The 21,896-nt window shown below is 40.0% G+C and overlaps 1 protein-coding gene and 1 long non-coding RNA gene across 18 annotated transcripts in view; one reads left to right on the top strand and one right to left on the bottom strand.

Annotated features, from left to right (window-relative positions):
* The window catches only part of APBB2 (amyloid beta precursor protein binding family B member 2), a 384,909-nt gene that overhangs the window by 163,205 nt on the left and 199,808 nt on the right, over positions 1–21,896 (bottom strand). The window lies entirely within an intron of this gene.
* Positions 19,006–21,896, top strand: part of LOC125964346 (uncharacterized) — a 40,902-nt gene continuing 38,011 nt past the window's right edge. Inside the window, exon 1 of the long non-coding RNA XR_007477302.1 lies at positions 19,006–21,163. This is a non-coding gene — a long non-coding RNA (uncharacterized LOC125964346). The remainder of the gene's footprint in view (positions 21,164–21,896) is intronic.

Here is a 21,896-nt window from a genome sequence, read left to right as displayed (position 1 = left end):
TCACTACTTTGAAATTACAGTAGCTATCAGACTTCCCACTAAATCTTACTATTTAATGTGTTAAGAAGCACATATACCACTACATCACATATGTGTTTAATATTTTGACAACTATATTTCAATACAATTGGTCTCCTTTGTAATCCTATGTGTTTTGTGTTATAGATTTTAAAACATGATTCTTAGAAGGTGTCTCTGAGCTTCATCAGACAGTCAAAGCCATCAACAGCATAATAAAGGGCAAGAACTCCTGCCAGCTAATTTTTCACACCACGATCTCACAGTTATTTTCTCAAAACACAAATCTGATGTCACCTTCACATGGTGCTGATGTCACTGTCACGTGGCTTCCCACTGTCTTGCTAATAAAAACCAAAGTACTCAATATCTTGCCCCGGCTCGCCTCTCTGGCCTCAGCTGGCATCAGTGATCTCTTGTTGCCTAGGTTGTAGCCACACCAGCTACAACTCAAGCTTGCAGCAACTCAAGCTTGCCATCCTCCACCCACCCCCAGGGACTTTTGCTCATCCTCTTCTCTTCCTACTCATCCCTACCTCCATCTGTTGACACAGCTAACCCTTTTCCAATTTTCAGACCTTCCTGTAAACATCACTTCCTCAGGAAGACCCTCCTGAGGGACCCCAAGGCCATCCTTTCCCTTGTCTCTACACTCTCAGGGCTACCAGAACTTTCTCCCCATAGCACGTCTCATGATCAGTATAACCAACTTTCCTCTGCAAAGCTATCAGTTCCATGAGACAGGAACCATGAGCGCTTTGGATCTATTCTACTGCTGACCTGGGCTAGAAAATCAATGAACATTTGTCAAATGAATGAGTGGTAGAAAAAGGCCAACCTAAATATCCAATGATGAAAGTAATTAAATAAATGATGGCATTACACACTCAAGTTACTGGGCAGCCATTAAAAATCATGTAGTAGGGATTTCGCTGGTGGCCCAGTGGTGAAGACGCCACGCTTCCAACGCAGGCTGCACAGGTTTGATGCCTAGTCGGGAACGAAGATCCCACATGCCATGTGGCACGGCCAAAAATTTTTTTTAAATAAATAAATAAAATGGTCAGTACTTAAAAAAAATCATGTAGTAAAAGTATGTTTGCTGACATGAAAATGTATCAATATATCTAATATTTAATGTAATAATAGGTGAAAAGGGCAAGTTACCAAGCAAATGTTCAGCAATTTCATCTTTATTAAGAAGGGAAAAAACAGACATCTAAACATATGAAAAGACAGAGTGCCACAGAACTAAGTCTGAAAGGATAGTGATAAAATACATAACAGTCCTTACCTCTGGGTAGCAGCGTTAGAGAAGATTTTAAATTGTTAATTTACGTCTATCTATGTTATCTAACCTTGTCTTCAAGGAACGTGCGTTGATCTATGCAGGTAATAAATTACTAAAATTTCAAACTCTCTGCTTAACTATTTTTAAAAATAATTAAACAACCCATAGTGGTAAGCTATGTTTAGCTGAGTTAATTAAAGTCCATTTCAGCAAGGTTAATCTTAGGAGACAAGCAGAACTTTTCAGGAGGCTACATAAAGGACTGCAGAACCTAAGGATACACCCGACAGTCAGCACAGTGTCCGTGGTGAGATCACTATGATCAGAAGAGGTCTTTTCAAGTTAGTATTGATTTCATTATCTTGTAAAATCCACTTTAGTTATATTAAATTTCACGTTCAATATAATGACTAATCTACAAACTGCAATAAAGGAGAAGATAAAGATCATGGTAATTTCTACTATTAAAGGCAAATTTCTTACCAGATATACTGAAATTAAAGTAATATTTTTTCATCCTGCTACAATTTAGCCACATTAAATCTCTAAGTATTAAAATAATAAAAAGATAAGATTCATTAATTTGCGACAGAGTGAAGCTGAGTAAAAAGATGAACATTAATAATTTCTGGAAAGTTGAGCGAAGTAGCATTTATAGACATATGTCAAACTGAGAGAGGCATCATGGGTAATAATTACACATCTTCAGATCTGGTTTATATGTCATTACAGTAAAAGGTTACTTTGCCCTGCACTGAAGCGTTTGGCTTGGAATGAACTTGCTGATTCATATTGTCTTGAGTACAGACTTTTTCTACTTGGATAACTTAATAGGTTGTCACAGAGAAGAAATTAGTGACACATGAAGGAGAAAAAACAAGTTTTGTAACGGATTCCAGTTGTTTGAAAATCTTCAAGCTCCACAGATCACAATTTCCAAACCTCACCACCACTCAGGCCACAGGAAAGCTAAGAACTTAATTTTGAGACCACTCTTTTCAAGCTACTCCATCAATTCAAAATTGCTCATTTCCTCTTTTTAGGATCCCCCTGCCAGCCCAACAAAATGATAAGGTAAAAAATACAGTTCCAAAGCAATCCGGAAGCAAGCTTTAACCAATGACATACCATGGGTAGTAAGAGATTACTTACAACCTCTCACTGGGACAGCACAACCCACTCTCAGCTGATCTGCTACCAGCATCCTTTAGGTTTTTGAATTACATTTCTCAGCAGTTTCCTATCCTCCTTCACATACCTCCAAGTCAGCTCCTCATTCCAAGCAAGGCAAACAGTTTTGTGTGTAAATAAGAATTTAGTTAATCAGCCCAAGCGGAATCGACTTTTAGGGAAGAATGAAATCACCTCTGCCATTCACCTTTGCCTGGACATCACATTGCTGAAGCTCCACATGCAAATGGCATCAACGCCTCCTTGTCTGGATGGGCTGGGAACCCAGCAACTAAGAAAAGTGCATTCACCGCCGAGCTGCTTCCAGTTTGAAAGACACTGATGAGTAATCTGACTTACTCCCTTCAAGAGATGAGATCAAGAAACAGGGCATCTGGACCATGAATCTACTACATTGATCCATCACCCATGATTGCTACTAGGTAGTCACCTAACGGCAAAAACTCCTCATATACACATTCCTCTTACGAGCACAAAAGAAACCACTCAAAAAGAAGATCTTCACTGCAAATTGTTTGGATAAACATGGAGGGGAGAAAGGAGGAAATAATGGAAAATAATAAAGACAGATTTAGGAGACACAATTCTTCCCAAGGTTCTCATTAAACTTCACAGGAGCAAAACAGGAATGGTAGAAATTGATTTTGGGGAAAGGCTATTAAAGAGAGTGCTGTTCTCATCAGAAAGTCCCCCCCACCTTTTTAACCATAATCAATAATTTAAAGCAAAGCCAAAAATCACATCAGCCAAAATGACCAAGAAAACTTTTTTGTGTGCAATATAGGAGTAAAATTAAATTAGTGTCTGTTAGGAAATTACTACTCTTAAGAGAATTATTAGGTAAAAATTTTAACTCTTTTCCACAGCTTGCCAGTATGCTGACTTGAAGAGAAAAGCTCAATGTTAAATAATAAGATGCCGAGTATATATATCAAAAGAGTAATAAATTTATCCTTTTTATTACGCGGACATTTGATTTGCTGTCAAAGTTTAAAAGGTCAATTTTGAATTTGTCAGGCACAAAACATACTTCAGAACTTGGCAATGTAATTGTAAAAAGTTGTTTTCTTCCTCAGTTCAGCGAATTTCTTAATCTAAAGTTATAAAATAATCAGCAGGAAGCTTTGATGGTTTGATTACAAATTGCACTGAACCAGTTCTTTATTTTACTGTTCCTGTTCACTTTAGGTAATGATTTGTACCCTAAGGGATATATTTCACAGGACTTTTTTTTAGATCTTACATTCAAATCCAATGACTAATTCTTTGAAATATATTTAAAATTATATGGTCATCATTTCTCAAAATGAAGGACTGAACATAGTGTCGGTGTGTACAATTTGTAACTAGGGCATGAGAATTCTCATGGTGTTTCTGGCTGGTGAGCACAAAATGGAAAAAGTTGAAGAACTTTGGCAAGTAGATATGTATCACCATGTTAATGAAGGCCCCTGGTTCTAGAACTCCTTATGGAGAATGATTCTGAGAGTCTCCCAAGGCAAAAGAAATGAAAGCAAAAATAAACAAATGGGACCTAATCAAACTCATAAGTTTTTACACAACAAAGGAAACCATAAACAAAACGAAAAGATAACCTAATTATTAGAGAAATGCAAATCAAAATTACAATGAGGTATCATCTCACACCAGTCAGAATGGCCATCAATCCGAAAGTCTACAAATAATAAATGCTGGAGAGGGTGTGGAGAAAAGGGAACCCTCCTACACTGTTGGTGGGAAGGTAAATTTGTGCAGCCACTATGAAAAACCGTATGGAGGATCCTTTAAAAACTAAAAATAGTTACCCTATGATCCAGCATTCCTACTCTTGGGTATATATCCAGAAAAGACAAAAACTCTAATTTGAAAAGATAACATGCCCCCCAAAGTTCACAGCAGTACTATTCACAATAGCCAACACATGGAAGCAACCTAAATGTCCATTGACAGTGGAATGGATAAAGAAGATGCGGGTGTGTGTGTGTGTGTGTGTGTGTGTGTGTGTGTGTGTGTCATCTGCAGCAACATGGATGGACTTAGAGATTATCATATTAAGTAAAGCAAGTCAGACAGAGAAAGACAAATATACGATATCACATACATGTGGAATCTAAAAAAATGATAACAATGACTTTACTTATAAAACCAACCGACTCACAGACATAGAAAACAAACTTATGGTTATCATAGGCGAAGGGGGGGATAAATTAGCAATTTGGAATTAACAGATACACATTACATTATATAAAACAGATAAACAACAAGGACCTACTGTATAGCACAGGGAACTATATTCAGTATCTTATAATAACCTATAATGGAAAAGAATCTGAAAAAGGAGATATCTATACACACACACATACATATATATATATATATGAATCACTTTGCTGTACACCAGAAACTAACACAACATTGTAAATCAACTATACTTCAAAAAAAAAAGGAAAGAAAGAAAGAAAAAAGAATGATTCTGTCAGCTATAGAGCATCTCTCCAAGAACCTAGTGGATGGCTTCCCTGGTGGAGCAGTGGTTAAGTATCTGCCTGCCAATGCAGGAGACACGGGTTCGAGCCCTGGTCCGGGAAGATCCCACATGCTGCAGAGAAACTAAGCCCGTGCACCACAACTACTGAGCCTGTGCTCTAGAGCCCAAAAGCCACAACTACTGAAGCCCACGCGCCTAGAGCCCGTGCTCCACAAGAGAAGTCACCGCAATGAGAAGGTTGCGCACCGCAATGAAGAGTAGCCCCGGCTCGCTGCAACTAGAGAAAGCCCGCGCGCAGCAACAAAGACCCAACGCAGCCAAGAATAAATAAATAAATTTATTTTAAAAACCCCCAAAAAACCTAGTGGATTCGTCCTAAGCATGTGCTTAATGACCATCTCTTTAGGATGGAACAGAAGGGAATTAGAAGGCAATCAGAGTGGATAAAATCTAAAGTCCCTTCAAATTCCAAGAGTCTGTGGTCTTTCACTACATTAAAATGAGATTTTACACTCAAACAGCATTCATCAAACAAAAGTCAATCTCTCCAAACCTCCGTTTCCATGTCTAAAAAAATGGAAATAATTATATCCAGGAATATTTTATGAATTGAATGAGATAATGGATGTGAACAGACTGTTCATACAGTGGGCGAGAAACAAATGGTCACCATGACTAAGTGACTGTGCCCCAAGGATGATTCAAAGCCAATTCTGACAAGAATTTCAGAGCCATATTATACCTACACACACAATCCCAACAGCTGCAGAACCAGATCTGATCCAAGTGTGTTATTCCCATTGTACTTGTGCTGAAAGCCCTTATTTCAATACCCACTATACTCGAATGCAAATGACTAAAGCTTAATTCCCACCCCCCCCAAATCCACCCTTTTGTTTATAAATGCCAGGGGCTAGGACATGGGACACATACAATTAATATTACTGTAATGAATGCTAAATAAATGAAGTGTTCTTCTGATGTCCAAAGTCTTCTGGATTTTTCAATGTTTATATAGTGGGTGAGAAACAAATGGATTTTTCAGTGATACAGAGAAGAAAGAGGAGGTTGGTAACGTAGCCTCCTTTTCTACCTCATTTACTGCTGCATGGGATTAACAGTCAGGTTACCATTATTACCTGCTTGGACTCTCAAAGAAGGCAGGTATCCACTATGCCTTGCCTCTTGCTGCACTTTTCAGGGGGCTGAGGCAGAAGGAAAGCCAAGCTCAGCTCACACAAGATGCTTTCTCCCCTCGCCTATTCACTGAGGCACACCAGGATGTACCTGAAATACGCCTTCCAGAGGTGGACGTTTCTCTACAGAAAGGGCTCATTTCCAGGAAGCAAAACCAAAATCTCTGCATCTAAAATCTATGCTTCCAAAAATTATGGCTTTTCTTTCATCACTTAGCTTTTATAAAAACAACGTGCACATAAGCTTAGTGGAAATCGATAAAACGCAAGAGTTTTTAATTTCCCGAGTCGAACTAGAAAGTACTTTTTTCCCCAAAGCCATCCCAAACGTGTCAGATGTTCAAACTAGCTACATATTTACTTTGATAATATGCTTGTTTGTTTTATTTATCCTGTAATTACTCCAATAAACAATTTAGAGCGACTTACGGAAGTGCATGCATCACAGAGATTATCAAACCTCCCAGTGAATCCTGGTCTCTGTTATGCTGAGCTCTAGAGTGATCACTGTATCACGAGGGCTTCATCTGAAGGGGAATGTGTTTGCTCTAGGGGATGCTATTACAGATGCCACGTTCATAGATTAAATAGCATGCAACCAGACTTTCTAATCCAACAGCAACAGAGATCATAATCACTGGGTATTCAGGAAGAGCAAATCCTGGCCTCAAAGAGATCTTCAGTGGACTGTCTGTCCAAGTGGGCAAAAGAAAGAAAACGAAAGAACACATACAAAATGCTAAAACTATGTCAATCGTCAAAGAAGAGGTCTCAAAGATGGACTTGAGACCCTTACTGTGTTCCAGAAACAGACTCCTTTCCCCTTAGTGTTCCCTGTTCAAACATCTGACTTTCAATCACATTTTCAGGAAAAGGAAAGAAAAGAAAGGGAACATGCAATCTGAAGAGACAGACCTTGGTGTGAATCCTGATCGAATGGTTGCTTAGCTATGTAATTTAAGTCATGATTCTTACAGCTTTCTGAGCCTCCGTGGAAGGAAGGAAGGAAAGGAGGGAGGGAGGGAGGGAGGGAGAGGAGGGAGGGAGGGAGAGGAGGGAGGGAGGGAGGGAGAGGAGGGAGGGAGGGAGGGAGAGGAGGGAGGGAGGGAGGGAGGGATCTTCCCGGTAGGATTGTGGTGAAGATTAAATTCCCTCAGGCTTGGATAGAGACGAACACACTGTAGGCATTCAAGAAATGGTGGCGATTATCACTGCCATAAAGTGAGTACTGTCAAGGCGTTTTACAAGAGTGAAACTTTCTGCAAGGTTAATCAACGATTCTCAACCTTGCCTGCACAGTGGAATCATCTGGAGAGCTTTAAAAAATACTGATACCAGAGCTTTAAATAAATACTGTTACGATCACAGACCAGTGAAATCAGAGTCCATGGTGGGAAGAGCCCAGCACAGATCATTTCTTAAAGTTAAGAGATTATAATGTAGGCCAGAGTGAGAACTACAGGATTGAATCCTTAGCCAAGGACAACCCCGCATCTTTTCTTATTCCCCATCCTACGCTTACCGTAGGTCTTTAACCCACCTGCTACACCAATAGTCTCAAAAGTGGGAGTGGTACAATGTGGAAGTAACCCAAGTGTCCATCAACAGATGAATGGATAAACAATATAGGGCATACACATACGATGGAATATTACCCAGCCTTAAAAAGGAAGGACATTCTGACACTTGCTAGACATGATTCAACCTTGAGGACATTATGCTAAATGAAATAAGCTAGTCACAAAAGACAAACACTGTGTGTTTCCAGTTATATGAGGCACCCAGAGTAGTCAAAATCATAGAGACAGAAAGTAGAACGCTGGTTGTCAGGGGCTGAGGGGAGGGGAGATGAGGGGGTTATTATTTAATGGATATAGAGTTTCAGTTTTACAAGAGTTCTAAGGATGGGTGGCAGTGACAGTCACATAAAAATATGACCGTACTTCATGTAACTGAACTGTACACTTAAAAATGGTTAAGATGGCAAATTTTGTGTTACGTGTGCTTTATCACAATTTTTTTAAAAATGGGAGACGTGCAAGATAGTCCACCGGGATTATGAAGAAAGTATATCTTCTGTTTATACTTAATTGTTATTATATCCACTTATTTCTATTTTTGTATGTTGAATCTATGCACAGAGTATATTAGTATGTTGCAAATGTGTGGGGTTTATAAACACATATACATATGATCACGATGTATATTCAAATATCAGAAAGGACAATGAAAAAAATTTGCAAGTTGTTTCTAGATTTCCTAGAAAGAAATGCGGATCCTAATGCCATCTTAGAAGGCAGGCCTGAAACATGTCGTCATTAAACAGAGCCAGGCTTACAGACTGGGGCAGGGGAGGGCAGGCAGGGAAGGAGGAGCTTACAGCACACAGGCAGCCTGAGCAACATAAGACAGTCATTCGGCAGAGCAAGCAGTAGGGTTCAGACCCATAAAATCTATTCTAGTGCAAGTTCCATTCTGCTGGCTCTACAATAATAGCTTAGACCAATGTTAACACCAGATCAAAGGAATCACCACTGAGCATTACTAATATTTTAGGAAACTAGATATTGATTGATTCCTGCCATGTGCCAGGAATATACTTTACATATACACACAACTCGCACATATTTTAGCACATACACTTTCTACATGTTGTTAGCTCATTCGATCACCACAGGAACTTTATGAGGAGGGTGATAGCAGCCCACTTTACAAATGAAGAAACTGAGGCTTAGAGACGCCTCATAACTTGCCCAAGGACACAGAACAATGAAGCGGATCTGGGATTTGAAACCTAGATATATCTGACTCTAAATACCACTCTTTCCACTATGCCCCCAGAATGCATTTCCCCTTCATAATCCAGTAAATACACATGTTATTTACCCAACTCTAAAAACTGTTTTATAAAATAATACTTAACCTAAAGCTGACAGACTTTGCCTAGTTTGTTGCCCAGCATCACGCGAACATTCCAGCTGTATCAGGTGTCTAACCTGAGACAAGTGTTCATTTTACAAAAGTGCCAAAAACAAGTGGTGAAATTCATCCAAAGTTAATCATTTCTCATGAAAGCACTTGTGCCATAACCACATTTTATACCAAAAAAAAAGAAGAAGAAACAGAAAAGAAAAAGGAACTCAGCAAATAGCTCAGCATTTCATTAGCCTACCATTCCAAACCTTCCAGACTCCCAGAAGGCTCTTGACAGAACTATGTTGGGGGAAATGCTTCGCCTTGATGGAATCCAGTCCAAATATGCCATCATGCAGGAAATGCGTGGTGGGTCCAAGTGCATCCATGTGGGCAAAGTAATGCAGATTAAATAGTGATTTATTTCATCCCAAACTACATTCATCATTTTAAAACTATGTTTCACCATGTTACTCCAAACTGTATATGGCATCTTCCCTTCCACTTGTGCCAAGGAAAGCAAAGACTCTGAGATTCAGCTCATAAAGATTTAAACAGGGTTTATATGCTCTACAGAGGCAAGTGGGGGAAAAAGAGAAAGAAGTAGGGAGAATTCTGAATAGTGAGAGGAGGGTGGAGGATTTAGTCTGTTGATTGCACAGAATTATTGTCATTTTAAATTAGGTTCTGATTTTTAGATTTCTTATTTTGCTTTCTGGTATTGATAAAAAGTCCCCTGGAGAACGTCATGCATTTTGAAACATTCATACCCTTGTTGATATTAACCTGTTCTTTCCTTAAGTGTAAGAATATAACCTTCAAAACACTTTAGATGAAATTATGGTGGTCCAGAGTAACTTATACTAAATGATTCTGTTTATTTTTTTTACAAAAAAAAAAAGTATATTTGGAAACATGAAGTATGGCATGTGTTTGAGTTGATAATATAGAAGGGATAATATAGTATGTTTTTTTTAAAACATACGCAAAGAACACAGAAAAAAATATACACAGAGTTCGAACTCCAGCAATTTTCTCCTGCTTGTTGATACTGAGTTTGAAGTGAGATGATTTTGTTTGTTCGTTTTTGGCAAATGAGCAGAGAGAGAAGCAAAATGTAGAGATACGCTCTAGACTTTTTAACCCCTCTTCGCAAAACAGACGGGCTTTTAAATTTACAGCTTTGAAAATTCTCCTTCCCTAATTTAGCTTATCCCTCAGTTTTCTAGGTTTCTTTTAGAATCTGCAGAACAACAGAAGGTATTTTTTAGCTGAGGATTCTACTCATCTTACCCTTTCACAAGGGGGGGCTGAGGCTTCTCTTAAGAATGTTCAGGATGTTCAGACCATCTAGTTTATAACTAGAAAGTTATAAACGCTACCAGCGACAGCACTCTACAACCAAGAGAACGTTTGTTTTATCCTGTCTCTGTCTGCCTCTGTCTCTCTCCCACACATGCACATACCACAAACTCATACTGAGAGTAACAGAGTGAAAGCTATCAAAGTAAAAAGATATGAAAAATAAAGCATCTTTGCTAACACTTTCTGCAGCTAATACTCAGAACACTTTTTGTGAATGAAAAGTATGATACTTCGTCTGACTGGTTTATCAACATAGCTTTTTAGTTCATTTTAGCAGCTATAGATTCCTCTTCTGAAATAATTAAACAACATGTTCGATATCTCCTGGACAGTATTCTGGGATGCCTCATGAATAAGTAGTGAGGAAAAGAGTAAACCAAACTTGGAAAAATTGTTCAATGAGGAGCACGGGATGGCTGGGGAAAAACACCAGGACTCTGTGCCTGTAATCCTGGCTTGTGGCTGGGAGTGTCAAGGGCAGAACCCAGACCTCCTGATGCCCAGGACCCAGGGGACTGCACCACTCTCAGGACCCACCCCTCCACCCTACCCTTTCAATTAAGGCTGATTCTCATGGGCAGTGACTCACAAACCAATCTCTGTAGGGCCTGACGGAAAGCAGGCCAGCCTTCCGCTTGCAAGGCCTTTATTAAGAACCGTATCCTTGTCTGCCTATTTTCGTCTCTTCCGGCGCTTATCTGAGAGCATTCTGTGTTTGTTCGTGTACAGGATCCTAGTCCCTCTTTGACCGCATATCCAGCACTGTGCCAAGTGCACCACATGCCTTACTTCACTTAATCCTTGCAACCACCCATGAGCCAGGTACTACTATGAACCCCATTTTACGGAGGGGGAAACGCATGATGTTAAGTGACTCAACCACAATCACCCATTAAGTAATGACAGAGCGGGGATTTTAAATATTCAATCTTTCTGTGGCATCAAAGCTGATGTCACAGATCCCATTTCAGGGTCAAGAGCCAGAGAAAAGGCTTCCAGTGGTTTAATTTCTGGAGCCTACAGCAATTAAGAACACCTCCTGCTTCTACCAAACACAAAACAAAGCATTGATTTTTTAAAAGGAAACGTATTTTTACACGTTTTTCATTAGAATTATAATTCTTGTTAAATTTTGTCCAGAGCAGTACTGACTCTAAAAGGAACATGGTACTTTAAACACAAGTGCAAGCCCGGACTAAAGCAGACCCTATGTCAGAAATCTAGGTAGCTTAGAAAAAGCAGACCATAGACTCAAATTCCAAACAAGAGAGCATCTTAGCGAATTCAAGGATTCTGGGTCCATGGTAGCATCATCCCACAGGGAGGGAACACAGGACACATCAGGCCATTCCAGTTTGATACCATTTAAACTTGAGCTTCATCTGACTCTCCTTTGGCTAAGACCATGTTCCCCAAGCAAACTTCTGCTTATGTCTGGGTTTCCTGTTGTCTAGAGGGAAAGAATGCCTAGTCATATAGTTTAGGGCAAATCAGGTCGTGTGATCATTATTTCTAATTAGGAAATAATACACTGGCACTGAGAGTATGCATTGATTGTATAATGTCAAGAAATCCAGTGCCTGGAAGAATGATCATTCTCATCAGAAATTAAACTGATATTTTTGCTGTAGTATTTCAGTCTCATGAATGTGATTAATGAGTCCATCCCTAAGAGACAGATCTGCTTTTTAGAGCCTGTCAGCTAGAAAGGTCACGAATACCACTTCAGATAAGGACTGCTGGGTGCCTCACCTGGCAGAGACCCTCAATGTCAACTTGTGAGTGGAAAAGTATGCTTGTGGCCCCTTAACTTTACTGCAGAGAAGTAGGAATAAGAGAAATGGAATGGGTCACCCCTGTGTTTAACAGCTCAATCACCAGTGAATGAGATAGCTAGCCATTATTCTAGAAGTATGGCTAAATCATGTTTAATATTTAAAATGGGAAAAAAGAGCAGACTGGTTCAAATCATCATTAACTATTTCAGTGGTTTCTTTCTTTTCTTTCTTTCTTGCTTGCTTTCTTTCTCTCTCTCTTTTTTTTTTTTTTTTGTGGCAACCCTCTAATACCACCCAACCTGGTTAGGACACCCATGTTCCCACTCCATCCTTAACCTATCACTCTTCTAAATCTAAGTATGGTTAAAACATACTTAGACACACCAAAAGAACGTATAAAAGTCCTAGACATAGTGGAAGAATTATGTGCAAGTAGAGCCACAACTCTAACTTCAGGACGTTACCCCCTGGCTATTCCCACATTGTCACAAACTCATACAGCTAAAATCAAAAACAGCATCTTCCTCCAGAAACGAATTCCTCCTCCCAACCTCACTACTTCTGAAAACCGGCATTTTCTTGGTCCTCAAACTGAACATCTGACATCTTTGATTCTCTTGTCTCTCTCATCACCCCTATCTAATCTATCACTCAATCCTAGAGATTCCTTTCTTCCACCTCTGCTCTGTTTTTAAAGCTACTAGTCTCCAGTCCTCATGGTCTCAAATGGATTGCTGTGAAACTCTCATAACCGCTTGCCTCATTTGACCCTCTGACATATTCTAAAGCATCAGACAGGCGCTTTGTCCGATACGCCGTCTTCAAACTCCACCCTGCAAATGGCACTCCTTTTCTCATAACCATCAGCCATGTTTCGCCGACAAAAGCAAGTTCACAATTAAGCGTTAGCATTCTCCAATCTGGCCTCCACCTACCTATCTGACCTCTCTCACAATTATCCTTCACAGACTCTCCTCTCCAACAGAACTGCTGGAAGCACTAACCCTCTCATGGAGAGCAAAAGTTCCCCAAGGGGATTTCAGGGGATCTCTGAGGTCACAATTATTTTCATGATACTAAGATGTTGTTTATAGTCTTTTTCACTGAGTTGACATTTAACTGATGGGATGCAAAAAATACAGATAAAATTGCTGGCATCTCAGCACAAAGCAAGAAAATGGCACAAATTATACTAGTAATTACTGCATTCCCTAACACTACATACTCCTACTAAAACCAACGCCAGTTTCACCTAAGAATGTCCTTGTTGAAGGAGTAAAAATTATTAATTTTATTAAATCTCAACCCTCGTATACACTTCTTTAAGGTAATTACGCATAGAGCACTTCTGCTGCATAGAAAAGTATGATTGTTGTTTCAAGGAAAAGCACGTGGAACCAGCACTCTTTTTACTTGACAGAACCACTGACAGACAAACTACGGTTATTCGAACTTGGGTACCAGGCAGGCATTTTCTCAAAACAAATGAGGTGAGCCTGTCACTTCAAGGAAAACAACTGACAGTATTTGTTGCCAATGACAAAATGTGAGCCTTCAAGCAAACACTAGAATTTTGGACAAACCCGTATCCACCACTGAGAGCTTGACAGCTTCCCAATAATTAACGACTTTTCTGATGAGATGAGTGGTAGGATTAACAAATGCAATGTTTTTACATTGTATAATGAAATGTGTCAACATTTGGAAGATCTTCATAACTCATTGAACCAACATTTTCCAAATTGCCAATGCATGATGTTACAAAATTATGTATGACAGACCAATGGATTTGAATATAACACAGGACGAAAAAGTTTACTATTGTGGTTTCAGATTCTACATTGTAACTAACCTTTAAGAAACTACCAATCACCAAGTTTTGGTGTAACATCAAAAAAAGAATATCCATAATTGCCTGAAAAGGCTATTTCTGCCTATATATCTGTAAGAGGTAGGAAGGATTTTCTTCATCTACTTTAATCAAAACAATTTATTAAGACACACTAAAGGTAGAAGCAGATAAGAGAATCCAGATGCCTTCAACTAAGCCATACATTAAAGAGATTTTCAAATAAAACAATTATCACTTCTCTCATAAATTGTTGTTGGCTTTGGGGAAAAGATGGTTGTGCTTCACAAAACATCCTATTTTGTTAACATTAATGGGTTTCTTATTCTTTTTTAAATCAGTAACTTTTTAAAATACCTGTTTTAATTTCTAAATAAATAAACACTTATAGATATAATCCACATAAGCAAAGACCTTTGGGGTCTCAATAAGTTTTAATTATTAATTAAAATTTTAATTTAATTTTTAATTAATAATTCTCAATAATTTTTGAAAGTGTAAAGAGGTCCCCAAGACCAAAAAGTTTGAGAACAGCACCTCAGAGCAAACTCTTCTTTTGATTTCTTCCAGTTTCTTTGTTCCGTGTGCCCACTACTTCTTTATTTCTCCAAACCCCATCTGTCTTTCAATTTTGTCCTCTTCTTGTATCACAAGAGCCCTCCAGGTCAAGAAATACCTTATCCGGAACTTTATGACCCTGATCTGTTCTGTGTACTTGGCAAAAATCTAGCCGGTACCAACTACTTATGTTTTGAGGTATGCTTATGTTATTCTTTTAACACAAGTATAAACCAGGCACTGTTTACCCTGTGTGCTCCGGATAAAGCAGCGAATAAAACAGACTGGACCCTTCCTCCTGTGGTTTACAGTCCTGGTGTTACCACTCAGCGTGCAGGCAAGCACCAGAGTTATGACAGAGCTTGCTAAAAATGCAGAATCTCGGGCCCTAGCCCAAACGTACTGAATCACAATCTACATTTCAACACGATCCCCGGGAGATTTTCCTGTACGTTAACTTTGAGAAGCGGAGGATTTATGCATCCTCTTAATTATTGGGAACTTCTTGAAGGTAAACTATTACCTTTCATTTGTTGCACTCCTAGTATAAATAATACAGTTTACCTATTATGCTAATCAGTCACTCAAACATGAGTACCCATCAAATGGAGTCATTTCTGGGGATTAAAGACAACAACAACAAAGGCAAAACAGCTTACACCCGGAAGAAGGTTTCAATCTCGTAGCAAAGATAAGACAATAAATATAACGACAGTTAACATTTCAAAAAATGCTTTCTGTGAGCCAGTTATTGCACCAAGGGCTTTAAGTAACAATTTTATAAGGTCGGTACTATTATTATGCCCACTTTAGAGATAAGAAACTTGGGACTCAGAGGTTAAGAAAGTGATGGAACTGGGATGAGTCAGAATGTTTGACTCTAAAGCCCAGAAAGTGGTAAGACAGAGATTTAAAATAATCTTGAGGAAGGAGCCTCTGAGTTCCTTGAATGAAAGCTTATGCCTCAATCTTGGAATCACCCAGGGAACTAGCTCAGTTCCTTGCACATACTAGGAACTCAGTAGACATTCATCAGCTGAAAGTATGTGAGTAGATTAAGGTTAACTTATCACCCTTACTAAAAAGTATCCTAAAAATTAACAGTCTAGACTTTACCAACCCAACAATGCTTAACTACATTGAAGATACAACGGACCTGAGGTGAAAATGCTTCTCTCTGATACATTATACAGAGAGTCCATTCACTGACTCAGGGCTCTTATTCCATAGCATGTGGAGGAAAAATAAACAAGAGACAGAGGGACAAGACATCGATTAAAAGGTGAAAGCCACTAGGGAACACTGAAAAGAAGCTGATGCTTTTTCCAGGGAAAGAAAGGAAGGGTAGGAGGTCATAGAATGTCTTCCTTGTCCATAGTAAGCAAAGGATGAAAGGAAATGTTGGTCAAAGGTCCCCCAAAGGACACATCCCTGGAGCAGAAACAGAAAAGTAGGAACTGAGGAGTAAGCCCATTACAAAGAAGTGTCCCTGGAGGCTTCCAATTACCAGGTATCTAACTCACCACCCTCAGCCCTTGAACTTCCTTTGCTACACCTCCCGAAACCATTTCCCAATGGTTTGGAGTTGGGGGTCATCTCCATTCTTCCACTTTCTGACAAAATCACATAGAACTATGATCACCTTTTCTTCTAGAACATGCTGAGAAAAGGTCCTACAGTTCTACTGATACTATTTCACATGTCTAAGTAGGCTTTTATGGGCCAGCCGTCTCGTATACCTAACCATCACGTACACTACCATGTGTATGAGAAAAAAAGTGTCCTGGTAACAAAAAAATAACAGACCAAAATCAGCTTCCTAAACAAGCCACTTACAGGATGGAGATCTACCTTTATAATATCCTAGGTGTACCAATTCAGTACAGTTCTATATGAAGACTTCTGCAAATTATGCTGAGGAAGAAGAATGATCACCTAACAATGTCCTTAATGATATTAAAGAAGAATCCTTGCAAAGATTAAACTCAATCATATTCAAGAGTAAATCTATAGAAGGCAAAACAAAAAGGGAAAAAAGGGAAAGCTCACGTAGTAATAAATATCACCTCCTCTCTTAGATACTGACAACAATGTTTTAGAGCTGGAGTTATCCCGTCCTCTCACGTTCTGACCCTTACACATGGAATGCTGACCACATATGATTTTCTAATAGTTAAATGATTCAATTTTCTCGTCAAATCTGTTCGAATAGGAAGATTTTATTTCACTCCTTTGAACCCAAGGGATCTGAAAGGGAAACACAATATAAAAATTATAAGGGTAATTGGTAACTACCCTCACATTTATGAAAGCAAACTGGGTGTATTAACCGAGCCAGACCTGAAGCACAAAATTTATGAACCACCTACAACCTAGCTTTTGAAAAGCTAATGTTTTCCCTCCTCTAACCAGATTAACAGATGGAGAACTCTGAGAAGTCATCTAAAGATGTCTTTGGAATTTTCAAGCATGTTTTGCTTAACAGTTCATGTCACACTTTATAATTCTACCAGAAGGCATGGGACTGAGACTAGGATGACTATGATTAAAAGAAGTCTGCAGGGGGCTTCCCAGGTGGCGCAGTGGTTGAGAGTCTGCCTGCCAATGCAGGGGACACGGGTTCGTGCCCCGGTCCGGGAAGATCCCACATGCCGCGGAGTGGCTGGGCCCGTGAGCCATGGCTGCTGAGCCTGCGCATCCAGAGCCTGTGCTCCGCAACGGGAGAGGCCACAACAGTGAGAGGCCACAACAGTGAGAGGCCAGCGTACCGCAAAACAAAAACAAAAACAAAACAAAACAAAAAGAAGTCTGCAGGTGCAAGCATGCTGCTACTATATAGCATTACAGTTGCACGCAGCTGTAACAGGCAAGACCAACCAAGCCTAGTTCTTTCTACTAAAATACTTTCATGTGTGTGTGATGGCTGACACTTAGAGCAGGAATCCACAGGCCTAATGCCTTGAGCCCCAGTAAAGCAGGACCATCTAAAGGGCTGCCGCTGACTGGGGCCTCCATGGCATTTGAGCCCAGTGTCATGAGATTTCTGGATTTAGAAAAGAAAGGGGAAACCCGTATTTCTATGTAAAATCTCCCAATTTCTAAGCATTGGCATCTAATTCAAAACATCATGTGCTAGAGAAAACCTGTCTGCAGGCTCCCTGCACACTCCCCAGCGCTGTGCATTTGTGATCTCTGAAACTTTCATGGCATCATATTGCCTTTGCATTGCCCTAAAGTTAGGGTCATAGTTTTTCTTTTATATTCTGCACAGCTCCTAAGAACATACTCTATGTTTGGTAAGCAATGTCTCTTAAACAGAGGTAAGAAAAGCATGGCTGTTGCTAATAGCCCTGTCTGCCTGTTTTTAACCTTTGATCCAAAGGAATAACACCATCCCCACATTGCCAAGTTCCCTGAACTATCCTGTTCAGAACCGAGCCAGACTGCTAAATGTGAAGCTTTACAGTGTCTTTATCACATTTTCCTGCCCTTCCCATACTCATTCCCAATCTCAGTTGGGTTTATGGTTTCAGATTCACCAGTAACAGGTCCACACTAAGTTCCTTCATAGAAGAATTTGGGTGAAGGCAACCAAAACTATCTTGAGGTCCTCTGCAGCATACTCTATTCATTTGTCAGTTCTGACAATATCTGCAAGTATTAACTTTCCTTCCTGAAAAAGTTAAACATAAATTTTCTGCAAATATCCTTTCACATTTCCTCTGTGTTGCAGATATTAAGGAATTATCTACGAAGATATTTGTACTGGGTTGAACAGTATTCCTCTAAAATTCATATCCACTCAGAACCTCAGGATGTGATCTTATTTGGAAACATGGTCTTTGCAGATATAATTAGTTAAGGTGAGGTCGCAGTGGATTAGGGTGGGCCCTAAATCCAACGACTGTTGTCCTTATAAGAAGGCCATGGGAAGACACAGGCAGAGACTGCAGTGATGCAGCTATAAGCCAAGGAATGCCAAGCATTGCCAGGACCCACCAGAAGCCTAGAAGAGGCAAGGAAAGAGCCTTTAGAGGGTGAATAAGCCCGCTGATAACTTGATTTCAAACTTCTAGCCTCCAGAACTGTGAGAATAAATGTCTTTGTTTTAAGCCTGTATGGTATGGTTTTTTTTTTAAATAAATTTATTTATTTTATTTATTTATTTTTGGCTGCACTGGGTCTTCGCTGCAGCTCGTGGGCTTTCCCTAGTTACAGCGAGCGGGGGCTACTCTTCACTGCCCACTGCGGTGGGCAGGCCTCTCATTGCGGTGGCTTCTCTTGTTGTGGAGCACAGGCTCTAGGCACGCTGGCTTCAGTGACTGTAGCATGCGGGCTCAGTAGCTGTGGCACACGGGCTTAGTTGCTCTGCGGCATGTGGGATCTTCCCAAACCAGAGCTCGAACCCACTTGCCCTGCATTGGCAGGCGGGCTCTCAACCACTGTGCCACCAGGGAAGGCTTAAAACAAAGTGTATGGTAATTTGTTGCAGCAGCCCTGAGAAACTAATATAACATCTAAACACCTTCTTCTCTTCTTTGCTTGTAAACCTACACTACCCAGGATCTGGGGATGGGCTTTATCTTTCCGTACTTCCTGAGGCATGCCGTGTGAAATGGGACAAAGAACCCAGGGACGCATTTCAGATGGTGGGGACGTCTTCCATGGAGACAGGAAACTGTAGGTGAGCTATCTGAGGTCACAGACTGGTTCTAATTTAATTCTATGTCTGGGGCACCTAGCACAGTCCCCAGAGTAGACATTAAAAAAAATAATTGGCATGAGTACATATATATGAATTAACAAATGAAAAAATGAATGGATGAATTAAAACAAAGCAATGGTGAACAAACCATTAAGTTTATTAACTTAAGGGTCTTTTGTGAGGACAATGGGTCAGGGCAGAATGTTCATGAGTAAATTGGACTAGAAAATTTCTGAAAGTGGCTGGTAGTAGTTTTGTCTCTGTGACCCCACTGAGTCACAATCTTAGAGGCGCCATGCCCTCCTCCAAGGGAGGCATCACTGGCACTTCCGGGAGCACTTCACGCAGGACTACTGGAGGACTGCAACCAGTCATTTCCTAAGCAGCCACTCTCTGTCTCTGTCCACTCCCTCTCCCCAGAAGCCGAGCAACCTGCCAAACTAGGTTCTAAAATTTTAAATTTCAAGATGTCAGTAAAGCAGACATAAGAGTGGGGGAAAAAATCATGAATTACACTTCTTCAGTGATTAATTTAAAAAAAGAAAAGGACTCCTTACTTTTTTTTTTTTTTTTTTTTTGCGGTACACGGGCCTCTCACTGTTGTGGCCTCTCCCGCTGCGGAGCACAGGCTCCGGACGCGCAGGCTCAGCGGCCATGGCTCACGGGCCCAGCCGCTCTACGGCATGTGGGATCTTCCCGGACCGGGGCACGAACCCGTATCCCCTGCATTGGCAGGCGGACTCTCTACCACTGCGCCACCAGGGAAGCCCAGGACTCCTTACTTTTTTAACAGCTCTGAAGGGCAATGATCTCCCCACATCTTCATCTGTTGAAAACCTATTTAATCTCCAGCACAGATAACTTCGATGCCTGAGCTTCCATATCCCAAAGTTTCTTCCTCCTCTAAGCTCTCCTTACCCCACAACATTCCACCATCTCATGGCTCCTTCCTGGTTCCATCTTGAATATATCAACGGTCTTGTGTTCACTACTAGACTGGTAGACTTCTTTTGCCACTCATAGCACTGTATTCATTTTTTTGTGTACCCTGAAGTACCTAGTATAATACTTTATAATGGAAGGCAACCAAAACCTATCCTATCATTCAACTGAATATAAATTGTTTCTAGAACTTTCCAAAAATAACTAATTGAGCAAAATCATTTTCTTCCTTAAGTTCATGAGGTGAGATAAAAAATATTTTTATACATCTTACTCCTGAGATACTAAAATCTAATTTGGAAATCACACCATCCATCCCAGAACTATGTGTCCAAGCTATTTTGGAAACATCTCACATCTGTCTTCTTGAATTCCTCCTGTCACATCAGGGAACGCTCAACTGAGAAGACAAGACAGGAAGGCTAGTGAATCACTAAAGGGTGTTTGAAAGATTAAAAGTAATGCAGCAGGACAAACCAGCTGAACACTGGGTCTTTTCTGTATCCTGGAATTTTTTTTTTAAAGGGATGGGAGCTTTCAAAAAGCAATTTAAAAGTAATTTATGGTTGAAATTACCAAAATCCATTCCACATAAAATGAACATCTAGAAAACGTTTCGGAAAGTTAATAATATAAACTTATCCAAAGCTCTAACACTCTTAAGCTAGCTAAGGCCAGAAATAATTAGTGCTGCCAATTGTGTTGACATAATTAGGTCTGTGCCTTGGCTTTTGCCCTCACCAGCTATCCAACTTGCAAGAGTTCCACTTTGCTTGCCTCAAGACTGGAAACCAATCAACTTAAGACAGCAAAGGATTCAAACTCTCGAGCAACATGGTTCAACTTACAATGCAAGGCAAAGTGTGAAGGTAAGTGAAAACAAAATGGTCCTTTTCCTTAACCCTGGCTATTCTGACTTGTAGACTTAAAAACTCAAACACAAAGAACGTTTGTGACACACTGAACTACTGGCCCCAACTCTTCGTCCCTCCCTGGAGCCTAGAATACAAATAAGAATCACCGTATCCAGGTGTTCTGAACAATTATTTTATACAAGTTGTGCTTACCTTTTCTATTTCTAAAGCTGTACTGATGTAGCAAACCTCAAAGTATGCATGTTTGTGGTCCAGCTCTATCTACCCAACCAGCAAACCGATAACATTTATGGAGCCTGTCACTATGTGTTACGTACTGTGTGAAGAGGTTCACATCCACACGTAATGAAGACTTAGCTCCTACTTTCATGGAGCTCCAAGTCTAAACAAAAACTTTCCAGTAAGGTTACAAACTGCTGAGAGGAATGTGATAACAGAGAATTGGAAATATTTCCTTGAGGTACAAAAAAAGGACTTTCAACAGCTCAGAGGGTCTAGAAAGGTTTTACAGAGAAGATGAAAATTGAGCTAAAACTCAATTGTTTACAGGAATGGAAAGGTTCTCTAAAATATAATTTTCTATCTTTCAGATTATCAGGATAATCTAGTTGAAGTGGATAAAGTCTGATGTATTCAGCCACTGGTGCCACTAGCCTAGGTCTCAGAACTATGATACAGTGGAAAAGTGCTGGATGCTAGGTCCAAAGATCTTGGTTCAAGTCCCAGC

The sequence above is a fragment of the Orcinus orca genome, chromosome 4 (genome assembly GCF_937001465.1).
Source record: "Orcinus orca chromosome 4, mOrcOrc1.1, whole genome shotgun sequence".
In the NCBI taxonomy this organism is placed as follows: domain Eukaryota; kingdom Metazoa; phylum Chordata; class Mammalia; order Artiodactyla; family Delphinidae; genus Orcinus; species Orcinus orca.
Note: the sequence above shows the minus strand (reverse complement) of the source record. Positions and strands in the feature narration are given on the sequence as shown.